Source organism: Mauremys reevesii, linkage group 2 (genome assembly GCF_016161935.1).
Source record: "Mauremys reevesii isolate NIE-2019 linkage group 2, ASM1616193v1, whole genome shotgun sequence".
NCBI classification, from domain to species: Eukaryota; Metazoa; Chordata; order Testudines; family Geoemydidae; genus Mauremys; species Mauremys reevesii.
This window is the reverse complement of record NC_052624.1, coordinates 178,876,057-178,896,434: the sequence shown is the minus strand read 5'-3', so window position 1 is coordinate 178,896,434 and position 20,378 is coordinate 178,876,057.

Sequence of the window (20,378 nt, the reverse complement as noted above, 5' to 3'; positions counted from 1 at the left end):
AGGGTGGAAGAAGAAATTTACTGTAACAAATTGATAGCTATGACAGTAGCAATGAAAGTTTCTGTTTTTTAGGACCAAATGGTTTGGAGGTTTCCTTAAAGAGATAATGGATATCTTTCATTTAAGAAATGAAAAATAAATCTATTTATCTGCTTTAAATTGTAACAGTCACAATCCTGTATTTCCCATTTTCTAGTTGTACAGTATTTGGAGGCAGGTAGTTACTGCACTGAAATGTCAAATGCTTGTTACAGTTCCCCACACAAAAACAGATGGCTATGAATTTGGCCCCACATATCTCTTACCAATTTAAAATTTGTATTACTGTAGTATCTGGGCTTTACAATAAGAAATTAACAAACATATGTATCCTAATAGTTAATAATAAAACAAATATTTTTCACTGATAATACTTATATCCAACTGCAAAAAGTTGGGCAACGTGCTGTGCTGTCAGCATGCAACTAGCATGCCAGCTTCTATCATCACTGTGTAATACCACAGAGAAGGTGGATGGTAGTATATAGGGAGCATTTGTAGTCTTAGGCAAAGCCTGACTCTGTAGCTTTGTAGTAAAAGGAATTCATATTTATTCCTGGATTAACTCTGCTGAAGTCCATGGTACCCCAGGAATTCATTTGGGCAAATGAGAGATGCGTATAGCAGGTTACCCAGTTAACAATCAATGATGATGACAATATCATCCAAATACATGAAAAGGGCTCAGAGAAATTAATTAATTTCCTATATGTTCAAAAAAAAAGTATCATCTTTATTTTCCTACCATAACCATAAATATGCAAGTCAAACTCCACCTATTATTGGAGTTAATGAATGGGGGTTAATGCAAGGTGGTGTGGTGTTGTTTTGTTGTTGATAAAGCATATAGAGTGTCAGAACCTGTTGTTGTTGTGATTAGACCTGCAGAGAACTTGATGTCTGCCCTTTTGAGAAAGGCCTGTGACAAATCTGCTACTAATATGTTATTACTCTATCTGTTAAATTAATTATATTTGCTGATATCAAGTTATATGCTTATGGTCAACCTGGATTCACGACAGTCATGCTCTGCCACATCGTGTAGGAGTAGGAGACTTGAGCTTGGGAACATCTTCAGGAGTCCTGCTCTCAAAATTTGAAATATAGGAGAGCTAGCAACATTGCTGCTCCTCGAGCTAAGTGAAATTCAGAATTTCCATCCTGTGGGAAATTCCAATATTTCAACATTTGTTTTTGTCCCAAACTGGGAGTTGGTTCAACATTAAACTGCATTACTGTAATGTGGTGCATTACCTGTTGAGAGTTGTAGTTTGGGAGTCTGATGCCCACATTCACACCTGTGGGCAGAGCCCCCTGGCCCTACTATATTTCCCATGATGCATCTGCATCCACAAGACTCCCATGATGCACTGTGCAGGTTGATCAGAGGAGTGTTAGCATTGCATCTAGGAAGATACAGTTTAATGTTGAACTGACTACACGTTTCAGATCAGTTCAACAAAATGATATTCTGATTCAGGTCAAACCACCTCAAAATGGAATACTTAATTTAGATTTTCCCAACATCAAAATCAAAACTTTTTGGCAAAATTTAAGTTTTCCTGTGGATTTTGCAGAAACAATTGGAAAGTCATTCTGACAAACATTCTTGACCTGCTCTAGCACCTACAACTATACTTGCAGGAAAAATGGGTAATTGCGATCATGATGAAGGCTCTAGATTGTGTCTCCACTACCTCTTTTTTGGGAAATCTCCACTGGTGATAGTGCAAATGAATGGGAGCACAAAAAGGGACCAGGAGTCCTCCTTTCCAGAAACTGAACAAATGGTGCCCAGGAGCAGTTGACATCAGTAGAGAGATAAGAGGTTACGAGTGAAGGAAAAAAGCTAGAATGAGGAGGTGATGCCTCAAAAAATTACTATTGTTGAATATGCAGATCCAGGATCATTTTAAGTTTCCCTTTTTGCAGCACATTGAGCGTTGCCCTGGTGCTGAGAAGTAAGAATTTTACTTAAATCTTATCAACAATCAGAAAAAGTGGTCATCCACTATTCAGGTGGATCCTTCCCTCAAAAAGACATATGGTATTAGCCCCATCAAAAACATTATCTACATTTGTATTGGCCCTTAGTCCTGAGAAATCCAGAGTCATGCCCCAGAGGAAATCAAATGCATAAGAAAGGAACCTTCCTATGGCTTAATGGCTTGGTAACATTCTCTCTTACAAATTAACATTTTATAATCATTTGTGAGTGTTGCAGTGTAGCATTCTTTTGATCCTCCTACTGGGAACACAGGGCGGCAGTGGGGAAGGTACTTATGCTCAAGATCCCATTATCTTAGCCATACTGGGAAGACTAAACTCAAGTTGTTCCTTCTGCCGAAGATGCTACTGTGAAGCTGTTTAGCCTGTTTAAATTTGATGTGTATTCTCATGCTCTTGCAACACCTGACATATAGTGAATGAACCCAGGCTTGTAAAACACAGTGACTCACTGTTCATTTAAGAAATAGTCTCGCCAGTTCAGAAATTCAAGGTAGGACTCGATTTCTGGAAAAGTGAGCGTATGCCCTATTTTTTCTGCTTTGTGATATTTATATTGCAGGTGGGCTTGAGCCAAAAAGTCTGGATTATGATTCTGTCTCCAAAAGTTTGGGGCATACAGTCTGAATTCATCTTTAAGTTATATATGCTTTGTGTGCACGTGTGAATCTGTGTGTATTATCGAAGTGTCAGCAGAGGTTCCATTCAGATTTTCACATAAAAACTAACATCCCTCTGTCTCTCTCATTCTAATGACTGAATTCAATCTCCAAATGTGGCACAATAACTTTTCATGGGTCAGTCGCATTTTCTTTGAACCTTTTTTGATTAAAATATTTACTGGCTATTGCAAAGGAAACATTTTAAAAGGCTTCCTTTTTGAAAATGTTCCAGTTTCTTCTCATACCTGTGGATTTATATGTCTAAAACTCAATCTCCCAAACTCCATACTTCACATGCACATTGTGATACCATCTCAGACATAAGCCACTTTTGTAATTTTATTGCGTTTAGTTAGAAGAACTGATTGAACTATGCAAAGCTTCGCTGATGGAACTGCTCTGACTCACCAGGTACTGCCATTTTCTGAAACTGTCAACCTACTTCCTGGTCTCATCAGCTCTGCTCAACACAGAGAGGCTATAGAACCAGGAAGACAGGCTCTGGAGTGTGGGCTCTGGGGATCTCTTAAATCCCACTGAGGATTATGGGATGAACAGGTACATGGATGGAGCAGTCCTGTATTCTATTGCTTATCTTCTTTACTCATTGTAGTACAGTACAGTGTATGTGGCACCAAAGACATAGCATAAAAATACACAGCCAACTTTGAAGATCTTCAAAACTTAACTCTTCCTCCTGATTCATTACATTACATTAACAAAATCAGGCAATTTTACAGCCCAGTAGCCCAGTTCAGCTGACATGGAGCCAGCTTCAGGTGTTTAATAGCAGTGTAGATTGGTCTAAATGACACGTTAGTTGGGTTCATTGAGAAGTGCTCTCAGAAGCAAACAGCAATAGGAATCTAGAAACCAAACAATCTCTACCTCTACTTCTAATTCTGTATTCTTCTGTGTCTCTGATGAAAGTTCGGTTCTGAGTACAGTAAAGAAAGGTCTATTGATAAATCTAATGCATCTTTTGGAGTATGATGCTCTTGAATTTTCAGACTAAGGCAGTTCTGCTCAAACTCTAAAGCTCCCCTTCACAAGTCATCTCTTTTTAACCTTAGACACTCAGATTGTTTAGAGCAGTGGTTCTCAACCAGAGGTATGTGTACCCCTGGGGGTACACAGAGGTCTTCCAGGGTACATCAACTCATCTAGATATTTGTCTAGTTTTCAGGGCCGGCTCCAGGGTTTTTGCCACCCCAAGCAGCAAAAAGAAAAGACGAAGAAGAAGAAGAAAAAGCCGTGATTGAGATCTGCAGCTCTACTGCCGCCGCTTCCCTCTTTGGTGGTGGGTCCTTCGCTCCGAGAGGGACCAAGGGACCCGCCGCTGAATTGCCGCTGAAGACCCAGACGTGCCGCCCTCACCGTTGGCCGCCCCAAGCAGCTGCTTGCTGGGCTGGTGCCTGGAGCCGGCCCTACTAGTTTTAGAACAGGTGACATAAAACGCACTAGCGAAGTCAGTACAAACTAAAATTTCATACAGACAATGACTTGTTTATATTGGTCCATATACTATACACTGAAATGTAAGTACAATATTTATATTCCAATTGATTTATAATTATATGGTAAAAATGAGAAAGCAAACTATTTTTCAGTAATAGTGCTCTGTGACACCTTTGTATTTTTATGTCTGATTTTGTAAGCAAGTAGTTTTTAAATGAGGCAAAACTTGGGGTAACGCAAGACAAATCAGACTCCTGAAAGGGGTACAGTTGTCTGGAAAGGTTGAGAGCCACTGGTTTAGAGCAGTATTTGGGTCTCTAGGTTAGGTTTTGTTTGTTTTTTTTTGTTTTACAGGATTCCTAGGCATCTGGTTTCCCTTCTCTACTTAGCTCTAAAGAGCACTTATGCCAAGAGAGTTATTAATCTCTTCTCTGAGAATCTAAACAAGGTTAAACAGCACTGTGGTAAACATGTCTGTGTCAGGTCTACACAAACACTCCAGCTGTTGCTAGCCCAGGTGGAGGTGCACTGGTGTTACAGCAAAAGTGGGAGAATTCCCTAAAATCCTCAGTGTGAAGGCAACCCTAGAAGAATGGTAATTTTTACACTGAGGAAAAAATGACATCCCAGACTATGCTATTCAGACTCTTCTCTTACTGGATTTACTATGGAGCAAGATTGAAGTGACTGCTCCTTTGGCATGTTCCCCAACAGGAAGCAGCATAAAAGGAAGAATTCTTATTAATAAAATACCACTTATTGTGTCTTTCACATAAAAATACAAGAGAACTCTTCACAGCTAATCAGTCTACAGGTGCAGTACCCCATAGCTGGACAATTGATGTGGCAATCCCAATCCCATCTACATATCAGCTCTTTCTCAAGCTACATAGCCTGAAATCCTCCCCCAGGATTACACCCATTGTGTTTATATGCAGACAGGAGCTCTGAGGCCTCACTTGCCATCAGCTCAATCTCTTCTGAGCCACACCACAGGTCAAGCTCATCAATGTTCAGGGGCAATCTCCCAATTCATTTACTCCCCACCTCCTGCCTGCATTTCATTTATCAATTTTTAAGAAGTTCTACTCATCATGTTATACATTTATCAATAGGGATTTTTTATACAGTTTTTTAAATGTCATTTGCACAGAATGACAACAGGCTAATTCTGCTCCCACTGAAATCCATGTAAGTTTTGCTCCTACTTTCAATGGGAGAACTAGTGGACACAACATTTTTGAAAGTGGGTCCCTATAGATTGGAGAAGGTTTTCACCATTACCTTCTTTTATATGCCATACTGAACGTTGTCTAGATTATGCTATACTGCATACCCTTCATAGAAATAATTTTCCTGGGCTGTTTGTCTACTATACTCAGAGTAATACACAGCATTTCCACATGCTCCATGTTTCTAGGCCTACTGAAAAAAGCATGATTATTTTGTTGTAGAAAAATAGTTCATGACCATCTAATAGAAAAGTATCATAATGCATATAAAGGTATTCAAAACATCACAAACATAGAAACATCACTCCGTCAGCTATACAGCAGAAAAAATAAAACAAAATTGCCTGCCCTTAAAAATTGTGTTTTCTAGATTCTTCTTCCCTTCACCCATTTCTTCCTCCCCTTGTCTCTCAGAGCTTGGCTACACTTGAGAGTTGCAGCGCTGGTGGAGGCTTTCCAGGGCTGCAACTTAGTAACTGTCCACACCTGCAAGGCACATCCAGCGCTGCAACTCCCTGGTTGCAGTGCTGGCTGTACACCTGGTCTGCCTGGGGTGTAACGAGTGCAGCACTGGTGATGCAGCGCTGCTCGTCGGGTGTGGCCACACACCAGTGCTGTTATTGGCCTCCAGGGTATTAGGAGATATCCCAGAATGCTTTTAACTAATTACTCTCTTTGTTTTGTTATGCAGCCTCTCTTTGTTTTGTTGTGAACGCGGGGCTCCGGGAGCTGCTTATCTAAAAAACAAACACAGCTCCTGTTTGCTGTGATCAATCTGTAACTCAGTGTACAATCAAATGAGATAAACCCACTACCTTGCTGTGAATGAGGCAGGCAAGGGGATGAGTGAGTGTTTGCTTGAGGATAGAAACAGCGGGGGCAGGGCGGAGAAAGGGAGTCCGTTGGAGCAGCTGCTTATCTGGTCTGCAGGCTGTTTGCAGTTAAGCGTAAGGGGTCAGGAAAAATTTCTGATTTTGCAAGGCAGGGAGCTGATACACAGTGTCGGCTCCAAAAACCCTCTCTCTCTCCCCCACTCCTTGTCACACTGCACTCCACCCCCCTCTTTTGAAAAGCACGTTGCTGCCACTTGAACGCTGGGATAGCTGCCCATAATGCATCACTCCCAACAGCGCTGCAAATGCTGCAAATGTGGCCACACTGCAGCGCTGGTAGCTGTGAGTGTGGCCACACACCAGCGCTTTCCCTACACAGCTGTACGACCAGCGCTGTAACTCCCAGCACTGCAACTCTCAAGTGTAGCCAAGCCCTCAGTCCCTTTCTCCCATCTTCAGTTACTGTAAAACACATACTTTTCTTTTATATCTACACTAGTTTCCTTTTACTTCTTATTTTCTCTGATGTTAATCACATCTCTTTCCCCTCTAATTTTCCTGCCAACGTATCTCTTTTCCCCACCAGCTTTTTTTTTTTTGGGGGGGGGGGGCTACTAATTTTCTCTTTCAGTAGGTCTTCCAAGTTTCTATTAGTAGTAGTAGTATCTTATTATAGACAGCATTACTGAAGGGCATAGCCTTTACAGACAGGTAAGGACAGTGTTCATGCCCCAAAGGGTTTACATGTAAGTTAGACACATCACATCACAAAATGAAAATACTGGGCCAAAAAATCAGTGCCGGCATGAGCGTATGCAACTCCAGTGAAGTCAAAGGAATTGTACCCATTCACGCAAGGTCTGAATTTGGCTCAGTTTTTTTTTAAAGATACTTTCAGTTAACTTACATCATGTGAACTCCTGAAGGAACTCCCTTGGTTCCCCTTACGTTTTAAAGTAATTTAGAGTTTAGATTTAGGTCCTGTCTACTAGTGTAACCACACGGATGCAATTCCACCAACACAGACCCTAAATGAGATGCACTGCACTAGTGCAAAGTGGAGTTCACATCAATGCAGAATACTTCAGTCATTTGAAGCCACACCTACAGGAGACATGCTATGGGCCAATGCAGTACAGCTACATTAGAGGTTTACATTTGTGTAACATTTGCTTTGTCTTCACTTCCCAAAAAGTTGTTTTTACTGTGAAATAATTAACACATTAGCTATCCTGTTGTAAAATCTTAGTGGACAAGGCTCTGTAGTTTTCGCCAAACTATCCCATAGAAATTCAGCTACTGGCAGAGTGTTGACCTCACCTAGCTAAAAACTCCAGGTACTTTGTCTTCAGTAGGATTTTAAAGTGGGATTGCTAACACGCATTATCGCATTGTAAAAATAAACCACATTTCTGCAATGAAGACAAAGCCACTGATGTAGTGAATGATAATTTCCCTAACACAGTTTCTTATCTGAGCACCTAGAATGTGCACTTCTCACTCTAGAGGGAAAAAGCATTGGGACTATATAATTCACTGAATGATCCTTAATCAGCCACCAATATTAGGTGTTAATAACTCTAATCAAGGGGCTACTTAACCTGACTACTAACACAAAGATATGTCTGCCACAGCTACTGAACAATACATTTGCCAATTACATTAATTAAAAGTAATCCCTGTAGGCCAACAAAAACAGAGCAAATCCATGTGGAAAACCAAATGTCTATACTCCACCACCAAGAATCACATTAAAGAAGGGGAGGGCAGTAAAATTATCCTAAATCACTGAACTTTTATCAGAAAGTAAACTCTCCTGAAAATTCTGGAACTTCAAAATCTTGAATTTGTTGATTGTATACATTTGGATCTAATCAATCCTGTCACTGCATTATAAATAGTATAATGCTATAATAAAACAGATGCAGACACTAAATACTAGGAACACTGAGCCTTATTAAAGACACTGGACATGACAATTATTTATTTAGATGACATTCAAACTATTATTGTCCAAGAATAGTTGGTAAATCTCAGATGGGCTAGAGGGATTTCTCTCTCTCTCTCTCTCTTTCTCTCTCTCTCTCATTAAAAGAACTTAAAGAAATTTCCTCTATAAATTTTTTAGGCACTAAAGGGGTAAATTTTTAATGAGCAGCATAAAGTTTTCAGCCACACAACTCCTACCTAGTTTAATTGGAGGCGACTGGTTAAAACCACATACCCTGATTTAAAAGGTGAACCCTTCACATTCTAGAGTTAACAATAGAATTTGTAGCTCTTGCCTTGCAAATGCTCCCTAACATACTACAAAATAAAATAAAATAAAATTAGAACACAATGTGTATGTACTTTAAGTATAAAATGGTTCACCCCCGTGTTTTATTTAACAGACTCACTATTTCCAGATTAACTCTACCAAAAACATCAGCACCACTAGGGACATGAATTTAGGCCCTGATCCTGTACTAAGATCTGATAGAGCAGACCCCTGTGCCAATCTCTGTTTAGGTCAGACCCTATGGGCGTGCCTACACAGCAGTAAAACACCTGAAGCTGGCCCATGTCAGTTGATGCAGGGTCCCAGGGCTTTAGCTGCAGAGCTATAAAACTGCAACTAGATGTCTGGGCTTGGGCTGGAATCTAGGCTCTGGGACCCTCCCTCCTTGCAAGGTGTTTTATTGCAGTGTACATACACCCTATGGGCCTCAGGCCCTTGGTTTGTGGAACAGAAGGAGAAGGATATAGCAGTGTTGAGAAGTGACCAAGTTCAGCCTGAGGGGAGGGAGCAATTACCCTTCCATGGAGGGAGGGACATTAAACAACAAGCTTCAAAGGTTGCTATGTTAAGGCCTGTTTGCCAGAGGGAGAGCTACAGTCAGGTATCTCTTTTAGGGAGGGGAGGAATCAAATGGAAATAAAATGGAATGTATTTCAGATGTTCATTGCCCCATATACACACACATAAATACCTTGTAGGGATCCCACAAACTCACTAAAGGAAATAGTCATAACACTTAAGGTTTAAACCTATGTTTAACTGCATGGAGCACTTTCCTTCAAGCTACATAGCAGAACCTGGTTGCATCTACATATACAGTAAAGACTTTGGAGCCAAACTGTGTAACTGGTGAAATCGATGCAAGTATTAATGTTACTGGAGTTGGATCCACTTACACTAAGTCTGAATCTGAACCATAAATGTAGTTGGGAATGTGGGAAATCTTTCTTTTGTGGGTTTAATGCAAACCTTTAACATTCTCTTAATGTATTTTTGATAGGTGAATTATTTATTAACCAGATACTCCCATTGATCAACACACGGAATTCCCACCGAAGTCGATGGAACTTTTGAATGCAAATCAAAAGCAGCATTTAAAGGGATTTTCTTCCTTTGATGCACGTATGTAACACATAAGTAATATTATAGAAAGGAGATGGCATAATTTGGGGGAGAAGGGAGAGGATTTAAAATAGGTTAGGGAATTTAAGACTGTTTCTTTCTTGTAGTTAAGCCGGCTCCTTTGTGTTTGCATTGGGTAACAAAAAGGAGATGCTTTACAATATAAGCCTCTGAATCCTTTACCAAATCATGACATTTCATGAAGAAACTATTGGGGGGGAAATCTGCTTCTTCATAAGACTGATAAAAAAAAATGATGGAATCTTCCTTACTAATTCCTAACATTCCCCATCTGCTTGTGCACATCACAACACTGAATTATGCATTGGAAATCAACTAGATAGGGTTAGAAATAAAAGCATGTGTCCTTTCATAGACACTTATATACATGAAAAAGAGACTAAGGTCTGGTCTATACTACTAATTTAGGTTGATGTAAACTGCCTTGCGTCGACCCAGTTGTGGATGCGTCTACACTTAAATATGTCTCTCACTGATATAAGTGTCCCATTACAGCAACATCTCCTCCCTGAATGGTGTAGAGCCATGGCCAATGTAATGAGTGCAGGTCCTGCATTACCTATGTTGGCCCTAACAGTCCTCCAGCAGCTGTCCCACCCTGCCTAACACTGACCAATGTGGTCATATTTGTGAGCGCCACTGCCCAGTGGTTATGGAGACCAGAAGTCCTCCACTATTTAAAATCCTGCAAATTTCTGAAATGCCATTTCCTGATTGCACAGTTTGGCAAGCACACCTAGCAGCTCTCCATTGTTGCATGCAGCTGTCCAGCTGACCATGCCAGCTACATGCTCCAGATGCTCTCTGGCTTGAAGTAGACAAGAGATATTGGATCTCCTAGGCCTTTGGGGAAAAGAGGCTGTGCAGCTACAGACCAGCCACAGAAACGTGGACATCTACGAGCAGATGGCTTGAGGGTTGCAGGAGAGGGGGTATGACACACCAGCAGCAGTTAGGCATGAAAGCGAAGGAACAGTGGCAGGAATATCAGTGGTAGGGAGGCCAACAGTCAATCAGATGCTGAGACACAGATCTGCTGCTTTTACAAAGAGACACTGCCACCAGGGATACTTCTCAGGAACCAGAGAAACAGACCCCTGCCCTGAATGCCCAGGAGGGCGAAAGCAGCCCCCTGCCAGTGTCCCTACCCCCAGGCCTCCCGCCCAGGACAGGTGGAGGGACCCAGGCTTCCTACAGCTGCCCATGCATCTCTCTCCAACCCGGCTGACCGGGGGGCAGGGCCTCGGTGCAGCAGCCCAGCCATAATAAGAGCTGGTCAGGCAGCTGTGGGAAGCTGGCATGGACCCTCCACCAGCACGCGGTGTGGTGGGCCCAAGGAGAGCAGCCTCTGGCCCGTTTTCTCACCCTCCAACCTCATGCCCACTGCAGGTGAAGGGCCACGTTGCTCCCCACAGCTCCTTGCGCAGCTCTTACCATGGCTGGGCTGTGGCTCTGAGGCACCCCCACCCTCTCCCTCAGCCAGAACCAGGTCAGGGAGAGCCACACAGGCAGCTGTGGGGAGCCGGCATGGACTCTCCACCTCCAACTGCCCTTGGCCGAGCAGAGAGCCCGGGGCCAGGGACACGGGCCGGGGGAAGAAGAGAGAAAGGGGGCGAGGGCTGGAGACTCTTATGGACCTACAGGTTCAACAGTCATGGGCTCACCTCCCTTTGCAGTCCATGAAGAACGCCATTTTAGCATCTTCTTACACCCCTGCCCTCGACATTCCACATGGCATCAGGGGTCGCATCCCTACCACTACCACTCCACACTAGGGGGCATTAAGGACAATCACAGCTTCATGTACATTGACCTGTGAGAGCTACGGTTGTACATGTAGCCAAAATGGATATGAATGCTCTTTCCCTTTGTTAACTTATTAAGTTTTTAATGAATTTGCTTTTAAATTGCACAGATTTTTCTTTGCACTGGTTTTGTTACTCCCTAAAAATCTATTCTTTGGAAAATAATCAATCTAGTTCACAACACATGTTGTAGAATGGTTAGTGGTACTGAAGGCAACCCCTTCCTTGTTATTGTACAATGTGACAACTCCTAGGATCAGTGACAAACAGTGTAAATAATTATAAGATGTACAGCAAGCACCACTAAAATAATAGGTGCATTGACAGTATTATATTCATAGATGTATACCAGGCACCTCACAATTCCTAACATCCCCCAAAACTGCAGAAACAGGTGGAGCAGTTCACCACAACATATTACTGTGGTTTGCTGTTAAAGTGTTTTTTCAAGGCCTCCATCAGCTGTACAGCTCTGCTTTGAGCACTTCTACTAATCCTTGAGTTTCGCACTTCGAACTTAGCAGACATCTGCTCCACCTCTGCCCTCCATCTAGGTGGCACCTTTTCCTCACAGATATTATGCGGGACACAGCAGGCAGTTATAACCATTACGATATTTTTCTCACAGAGATCCAATTTTGTGAGCAAACCAATGCCATTGTCCCATCTGTCTACCAAAGCACATTAAACAGCCATTCTGTACCTGCTCAGCTGGTAGTTTAATCTCTCCTTGTTGCTCTCAAGGTGTCTGGATCCATGAGCCAGGGGAGCAAAGAGTAGTCCCCCAGGATCACTATTGGCATTTCAACATCACCAATGATAATTTGCTCATCTGGAAAGAAAGTCCCTGCTTGTAGCTTTCTGAACAGTCCGGTGTTCTTAAAGATATGAGCGTCACACACCTTCCCTAATCAGACAACACTGATGTCGGTGAAGCATCCCCGAAGATCCACCAACACCTGCATAACCATAGAAAAGAAGCCCTTCCTGTTGATATACATTGGGGCAAGTTGGGATGGTGTCAGGCAAACCCGCAGCCAGACCCAGGCTGCTCACTGTGCTGCCATAACTCACCCCTCCAACACAACCTGCAGTGACTCAGACTTCAGGCATGCTGCAGCATCCTATCCCTGAGCAGGGCCTGGGTCAGATGACCAACAGGCACAGGTATTTCACTGACCCTGCCACATCTGCAAGTTAGTCTGTGCAACAACACTACTTAGCCAGAAACGCCTCCTGCTGCCTCGCAGCGTCAAACTCCCTAGGTTTCCAGCCTGCCCTTGATCTGATTTCTGTTCCAGCCCCAGCCTTGCCTGAGCCTTGTCCATGCCTGGCTCTGACCCACTCTAGCCCTGCATCCACCTCCTGACCCCCAGACTCTCAGACTGACTCCAACCTGGCTTTAACATTTGGCCTGCATATGGACTCCGACTTTTGCTTGCCTACAGACTCTGATATTGGTTCTTACCCAGAGCCTGTCCCCAGGCCCCAGTTTCAGCACTGCCCTCGATGCAGTCCCAACCCCACATCCAGTGTTGACCACTGCTCAAACCACCAGGCCTGACTGCCTGGAACCAGAGCCGGACAGTTCGTGCCAAAATAGGGATATGTGTGCCATCTATCACTCCACAGCAGTTTGGGAACCCTATTGCTGAAAATCCATCCAGTACGTTCTGCACATTGCCAAGAATCACAGTCCATGTAGCAGGCGAAGATAAATTACCCTGCACCCTTGCATGAAAATGGCCTCCACGGTGGATTTTCAACCTCCAAACTGATTTCCTGATGGCTGGTAGCAATCTGGTATTGCAAGTTTCCACAGTGCAAGTGCCACTCGCTTCTCCACTGTCAGTGCAGCTCTCATTCTGGTGTCCATGTTCTGGAGGGCTGAGGCAAGCTCAGCACACAGATCCAGGAATGTAGCCTTTTGCATCCGAAAGTTCTGCAGCCATTGTTCAGTGTCCCATGCCTACATTACGATGTGATCCCACCAGTCAATGCTCCTTTCTTGGGCCCAGATGCAGTGCTCCACAGTCTGCAGCTGCTCTGTGAATGCCACTGACAACCGTGAACTGGTTTTCACTATGTCCCACAGCAATCTGTCCATGAAATTGTCATGTTCCCTGCTGATTCTGTTCTTCTTATAGCTCTGCAAATGCTGGAGGATTGTGCATCCTGTGCTTCCAATGCTCATGACAATAAAAAGTACAGAGCTGTGCAGGTTCCACGCTTCCATCAGAGATGGTGGGCAGCAAGAAGGGCTGTGTGAGTTCATGGGATATTTAAATAAGGTGCAAAAATTAGGTGTTATGAATGACATTATGGGATGGGGACAGTTGCATGCTGGGAACTTGACCTTTTGCTCGCAGTCACTCCTGAGCAACTTGTTTCTGCCCCATGATATACTGCCAAAACTTCTGGAAAGATAGTGAGCTGAATGGTGACAAGATGCACACTGGGATACCTTCCCATGGTGCACTGCACTGTGCATCCACACTAGCACTCCTGGTGAATATGCACAGCACCAACACAAGGAACCAAACATGGATGCACAATACAATAACTGCAGCCGTTTTATGCTGATGTAATTTGTGTTAGTGTAGTGTAGACATTGCCTATGAAAGTTTGTTGGGTTGAGCTGGATGTTACATGTTATTTAATAAGGGAAAAATACCATGGGGTGACAGTTGCAGGGCTAGCTGCACCTCTGGTCCTCTTTCTGATCTGAGGGGTCATTCGCACGTCTGGCTTTGTAACTTTACCTAACCCAGCGTGGAATTCTGCAATTCTCTCAACTTTTAGATCAGGCACTTGGTTACAGTAGTACCCTGTATATCAGCTGGGTCTGACTGTGCTCAGGTACCTAAGGTTCCTCTCTTCTGGAGTCTATGACCAGTGCTATATTGTACAGCTGGCCAGGAATTTTCTGTCAGAATGATTTCCCTTCAGACAATTATTCTGAGCTCCACAGCTCCCCTGCAACCTGTCAGGCAGGTTGCTGCATAGCCAGGGCTATCAGAGTCCCCAACTCCTTGGCAGCTATCCAGGTGGGTAGCTGGGAATTCTGGGGAGTGTATTTAATCTTGGAAACATCAAGATGTTCCCCACTGCAGGAACATTTTCATATTTCCAAAATAAATTACTGTATCATTTCAGTTCCATGATAAATTCAGGTGTTGGTTTTCCTGAAAACTTTAATTTGTTTTGTGGAAACGAAATTTTGTTTCCCTGACAGCTCTAGTGTACAGTGACGAGACAGCATTTTTAAAACAAAAGCACTGTTTTCAATAGTTGGAACAAAGCATTTAGAGAAAAAATATTTTAAAGTAACAAACATGACCACCTTACAGAAAGGCTTATTATCCCCAAATGGTAAGATAGAAAGGCCAAACTTCTTCAGACACTCCAGTGAACGCCTGCCTCAGTCTGGTTCCCCCAAACAACTCCCCCCACCTCTTGCGAGAGGGTCCCTTTTAATCCTGCCAGAGTTCCTTTGTTCTTGTGAATTGTCAGGCTTTCACCCTTCTCTTCCAAACTAGTCCTTTAGGCTCAGAAGAAGATCAAGCCAGCATCCTCAGAGCCAAGGGTCCAGGCACTGTCTCTTAACAACTCTCTAGTGTTTGCTCAGGGGTGGCATATCTTGATCCATTATTTTCCATTTTGCTTGTTTGTCCTGATAGCCCCCTGTCATAAACAGATAGTTAAGGGTTAAAGTCTCTTTTACCTGTAAAGGGTTAACAAGCTCAGTAACCTGATGAACTCCTGACCAGAGGACCAATCAAGGGACAAGATAATTTCAAATCTCTGTGGAGGGAAGCCTTTGTCTGTGTTCTTTGTTTTGAGTTCGTTCTCTCTTGGATTTAAGGGAGGCCAGACATATTCTTCAAGTTCTCCAAAGTTTCCTGAAGTATTTTCTTCTATTCAGTATAGTGAGTATTAGAAAGGCGAATTAGTCTTATAATTTAATTTCTGCGTTTGCAATTGTGTGTTTGCTGGAGAAATATCTTTATTTCTGTTGCTGTTACTTTGATTATTCTGAGGAGGAGGGAGGGGAAGTCTCTCAAGTTTTTATAAGTTAGACCCTGTAATTTTTTCCATCCTGGTATTACAGAGATAATGTACTTTCTCTCTTTTAATAAAATCTTTCCTTTTTAGAACTTGATTGATTTCTTCCCTTGTTTGGATTTTCAGGGGAAGGGGAGGGGGGAATGGATTATTTCCCTTTGTGTTAAGATTCAAGGAGCTTGGATCTGTGTTCGCAGGGAAGGTTTGGGAGGAATGGAAAGTGTACCAAAACACTGTATTTTTGGTTGGTGGCAGCTTTACCAGATCTAAACTAGGATTTTAGTTTAGAGGAGTCCATGCAGGTCCCCATCTTGTGAACACTAAAGTTCAAAGTGGGGAATAAACCTATGACACCCCCTAATAAATGAAACCATTATATTCATAGAGCAAACATCCAACTAGCCAAGTCAAGATGCAATGTTCCTAAATTATTACAGAGCCGCTCTATTTCTGTCACAAACTCATATGTCAAAAAAATATTAAATGACAAGGGAATTGCAAAGGTTTTATTACTTCCATATTAGCTAGAATAATTTCAGAAAGGGCCAAGTCTAGTTTGACATTTTTATGTCTTTAAAGAAAGCATTACTTGGAGGCTGGTTAGATTCCAACTAGTATTAATGTCAATGACTGGTCCAAGAAACAAAAATAAGAAATGTATGTGCTAAGCTGAAAGTCCATTGTTCACCTACCAAGTTAATATTGCCTATGTATGGCAGTATACATGGTATGCAAGATGATCTGAAATGTGACTACTTCTCCTATCCAGACACAATAGAGTTGGTTAAGAAGAACATTTCGTCTTTTAATATTGAATTGTCTTGCCTTTGTAGACTAAAGTCAGACTCCTACAGTTATAGGACATGGAGGTGATGGTTTCATGATCTAAGAGCATTGGAACTATAAGTTCAAACATGGAACGGCAACTTAAGATTTCTGAGATAAAATGTATTCCAGTTCATGCGGTTTGAGTCTTTTGGCATAGATCTTAAGAACTAAGGTATCTACTCCACTTGGATGCTAAAGAGTTGATTTTCATCAAGCTGAAGCCTTAACTTTATGCACAACAATATTTACACAATAAAGTCATTTTCATAAAGTTCTTATGGTCCTTTTCATAAGGTTGCTGCAGTGACCTGGGCCAAAAATTTCCCCTCACCAGCATCAGAGGTACCTAGAGGTAGTTGCATTTTTGTGGAGCTGAACGTATATTGTTTGTGAAGTGTTTTGGAACCCTAACCTGTGTTGTGCCATGCCTTGATTATTAAATTTCTTCAGTGAAAGAGAGGTGTATGACTAACTTGGCAAAGCAAAACTAATCTAAAGCATTAAAACAAAAATTATATATTTCCTGAAGTTGTATGGGTAACACAGGCTTATAAGAAACTTCTGAATTTTAATCAATTTGATATCAGATCATGTGTTATTTCCAACTGAGTTTTGTACTGCTGTTGATAGCAATATATATATATATATTTAGGACTATGCTGACAAAACCTTATATCTTATAATAGCATTTACTTTAACACAAGATCAACAAAGAATTATTTAGAAGAAAATATTGATATTTTAATGTAAATTTAGATTTATTCATATTCAGGAATAACTATTTTAGCTTTTTTTTCTGAGATATTGGATTTTCACTAGAGCTTTGCAAAATTTGTGTGTGTGTCTCTTTTAACTCTATAATTGTTTCACACAAAGAGATATTTTTATGTTTTCAGGTAGTATGTTTATGGAAAATTCATCCTAACTTGACAAGTACTGTAGTATAATTCTCTTGAAAATTGCCCACAGTGGGGTTTTTTTTTGGTCAAGGATAATTTTACTTTGACAAATTGTAATTACTTCCTGCTATATTGTGGCATCTACCTTTGGTTTGTCTGTTGCCAGTATTTTACTATTGATGCTGTTGTTTTTAAATCTAAATATATAGAGACTTTTTTTAATCCTGTTTTTAAAAACAAAACCTCAAACTTCTGATACTGTGGTTAAACTTTGTATACAAAATTTTAGCCCTGAGTGAATTTGTACAGCTGTGTGAAAGGAGATGAGTCTATTGCACACGTGCTACCAGACCACAATACATAATGGACATAAACTGTGCAATGAATTTGCATAAATGCAGTTCTCCGCTGAACTAACTCCTGCTTAGATGTTAGGCAGGGAAAACAAGGAAGCTGCAGAACACAATAAAGAATCTTGCAAACAGTCCTTACAACAACAACCAGGGCAGTAGCAGCTTATAAGATGGGCCTGGTCTGGCCAGATGCCCATGATGCCATGACTCTACTGAACCACTGCAATAGGAGTTTTTTATTGCCTTCCACTAAGGAAAGCTCAACAGTTGAAAGCAGCAGACTGACTGGTTTCTTTCTGAATACTGTTTTATTATAATGTTAAACATTTTCTTTTAAGTCTGTGATTAAATTGCTGTGCAGTACCATGCCACTACATTTAAGTAAACTACATTTTCAACTGTTCAGAAAGTTTCTCTATCATGTGTCTAAGAAGGGTCTAGGAGACTTCTTAGTAGGAGATTAAAACTTCCCTCTTCTCCCATGCTGTGGCAATGGCACCATGTCACCTATGGAAACTATTGGGAGCCTCTTGGTGTGACTGGCAAGAGAGGCCACCAACAGGGGCTTCTCCATGTCCAGCAATTGGGTTAAACTGGGGAGTGGTCAGGTGTCAGGCCCAGAATACCCAAGTATGCCACTCTAAAGGAAGGATGGTCCAGTAGCTAGGGCACAAGTCTAGGACTTGGGAGACGTAGATTCAATTCCCTGCTCTGCTACAGACTTCATGTGAGCAGTTGATCTCACAGGTGCTTAGTATCTCTATGACTCAGTTACCCATCTGTAAACCTTGCAGGGTGTTGTTAGGATAAATACAGTCAAGAGCGTGAGGTGCTCAGATACTAGAATAATGGAGGCTTGATAACATATCTAAGCTAGACACTGACAGACCAGACCACAGCTACCAGGAACAGATGGGACAGACCAGATCCATCTGGACAGGCATTTGAGTTTGTGGGGAAAAAGGGGAGATCCCTCTTTAAGATACCAACCTTGAGCTGTTTTATAAAATAACATTCATGCAGGAAGGTAGGTTGAGTCTATACCCAAACAGCTTCTTATTGTGACATTCGAGTGACAACAATATCCTCCTGAACAACCTACAGGTCCAGAGGAGGGGACTGCGAAACCTGATGGGGGGGACAGTATTGAAGAAGACATTTAAAATTCCAAAGTAGCACAAAGCAGGGGAATATTTAAGTGATTAGAAACTATGGGTGCTGTAGAAACACAGACATATAAGATAGGGAATGTAAAGGAAAGACAGACGTTTCCTGTTGGAGAATGGAGGAGGAGAGGCACATATTACGAAAAATATAATTTCTGATTTTGAAGCTTGGGGTCATGGGAGGTTTTTGGAGTCACAAGAAGGTATCAGTTTGAAGAGTATGAGGCCAAAAGGTTTAGGATATGTCTGGAGAACTAGTAGCAGCATTAGTGCTGCCATCTACAATGTTTTCCTTTCAAATAAAACTGTTTGGCTTATTGCCAAACAGACGATTGTTTATTACCAATTATTTTATTTTATTGCCAAACATCTGTGGTTATATCTGAAGTGGCTGTAGGGTTAACACCAATTGCTCTGTGCAGGGGGTAATCAAGTGGCCAACACATAGTCCCTTCATTTACAACACGGCAGAAAAATCATGTGACACATCATAAAAGGGATGTTCTATGATGTATATACACTTCTCCCAAGAGCATTATGTGACTGTTTTGAGGAAGCTAAAGATCTTTCCCATACTAAAATTAATTCATTTCTGCTTTTACCCTGATTCTCAAGAATAATTATAAAGACAGCCTCCCTCTGCCAGTTTCAAATGTGTTAAGTTTTCAGAAGTATTTTTTTAATTGAATCATGATTAATAATAGCCACAGGCTAGTCATACCAAAAAGGCAAGTTCTCACACTCTGTGATGATAAAGCATTTCATCAGTATGGAGGAAAGAAAAGAACTACTACCCACAGAGTTGCAACATCACATTATCCGTGCGTTGCTGAACGTTCAAAATCCCACAGCATCCCCAACACTGATGTGTTACACAAAACAACATTAGAAGTCATTGAAGTGTCAGATAGTGATTTCATCGTGTGTCAGGCCTCCTACTAAAAAAAATGATTCATCTTTTCAGTGGTGACACCTCAAAGAGTTATTAAGAAAGAAAAGAAAAGAAATTCATAAACTTTAAATTGAGAAGTGTACTGATATTTTACTCCTAGATAAAGAAAGGTTTATGCAGGTAGTGAGAATGCAGTGGATTCCTCATAGTATTAACCCTTTGTTCTTTTGAAGTGTAGTTCTAACTTTGAAAAGTGACTCTATAAAAGCAGTATCACGGGGTTTCATGTTTATTACATCTCAGTGGCTTCCAGATCAATTGTGCTCAATTTACAAGTAAAGATATAGTTGTTTTTTTTTTAAACCACCAGCCTTGAAACTCAAACTGGAATGGGAGAGTCAGGCTGTGTTTTCTGGTTTGTGCACTACCACCAGTAATAAAGATTATGTAGGTCAAAGTAAGTTGGCCCTTACAATCTATTCATTGATTACAATCCAACCTCCACTGAAGGCAATGGGAGCCTTACCACTGATTTTAATGGAAACTTGATTGGGAGAGAATTTGACCTCCTAATACGAATTACATAATCTCTTTGGTGTTGCATGAGCCAGAACAGAATGCATCTCACCTCCATCTCCCATTTAATACTAATGCTGCAGTGTTAACAGGACTAAAAAATAACCCAAACTTATTTTTGTTGGAAGAAAGGAGCCTG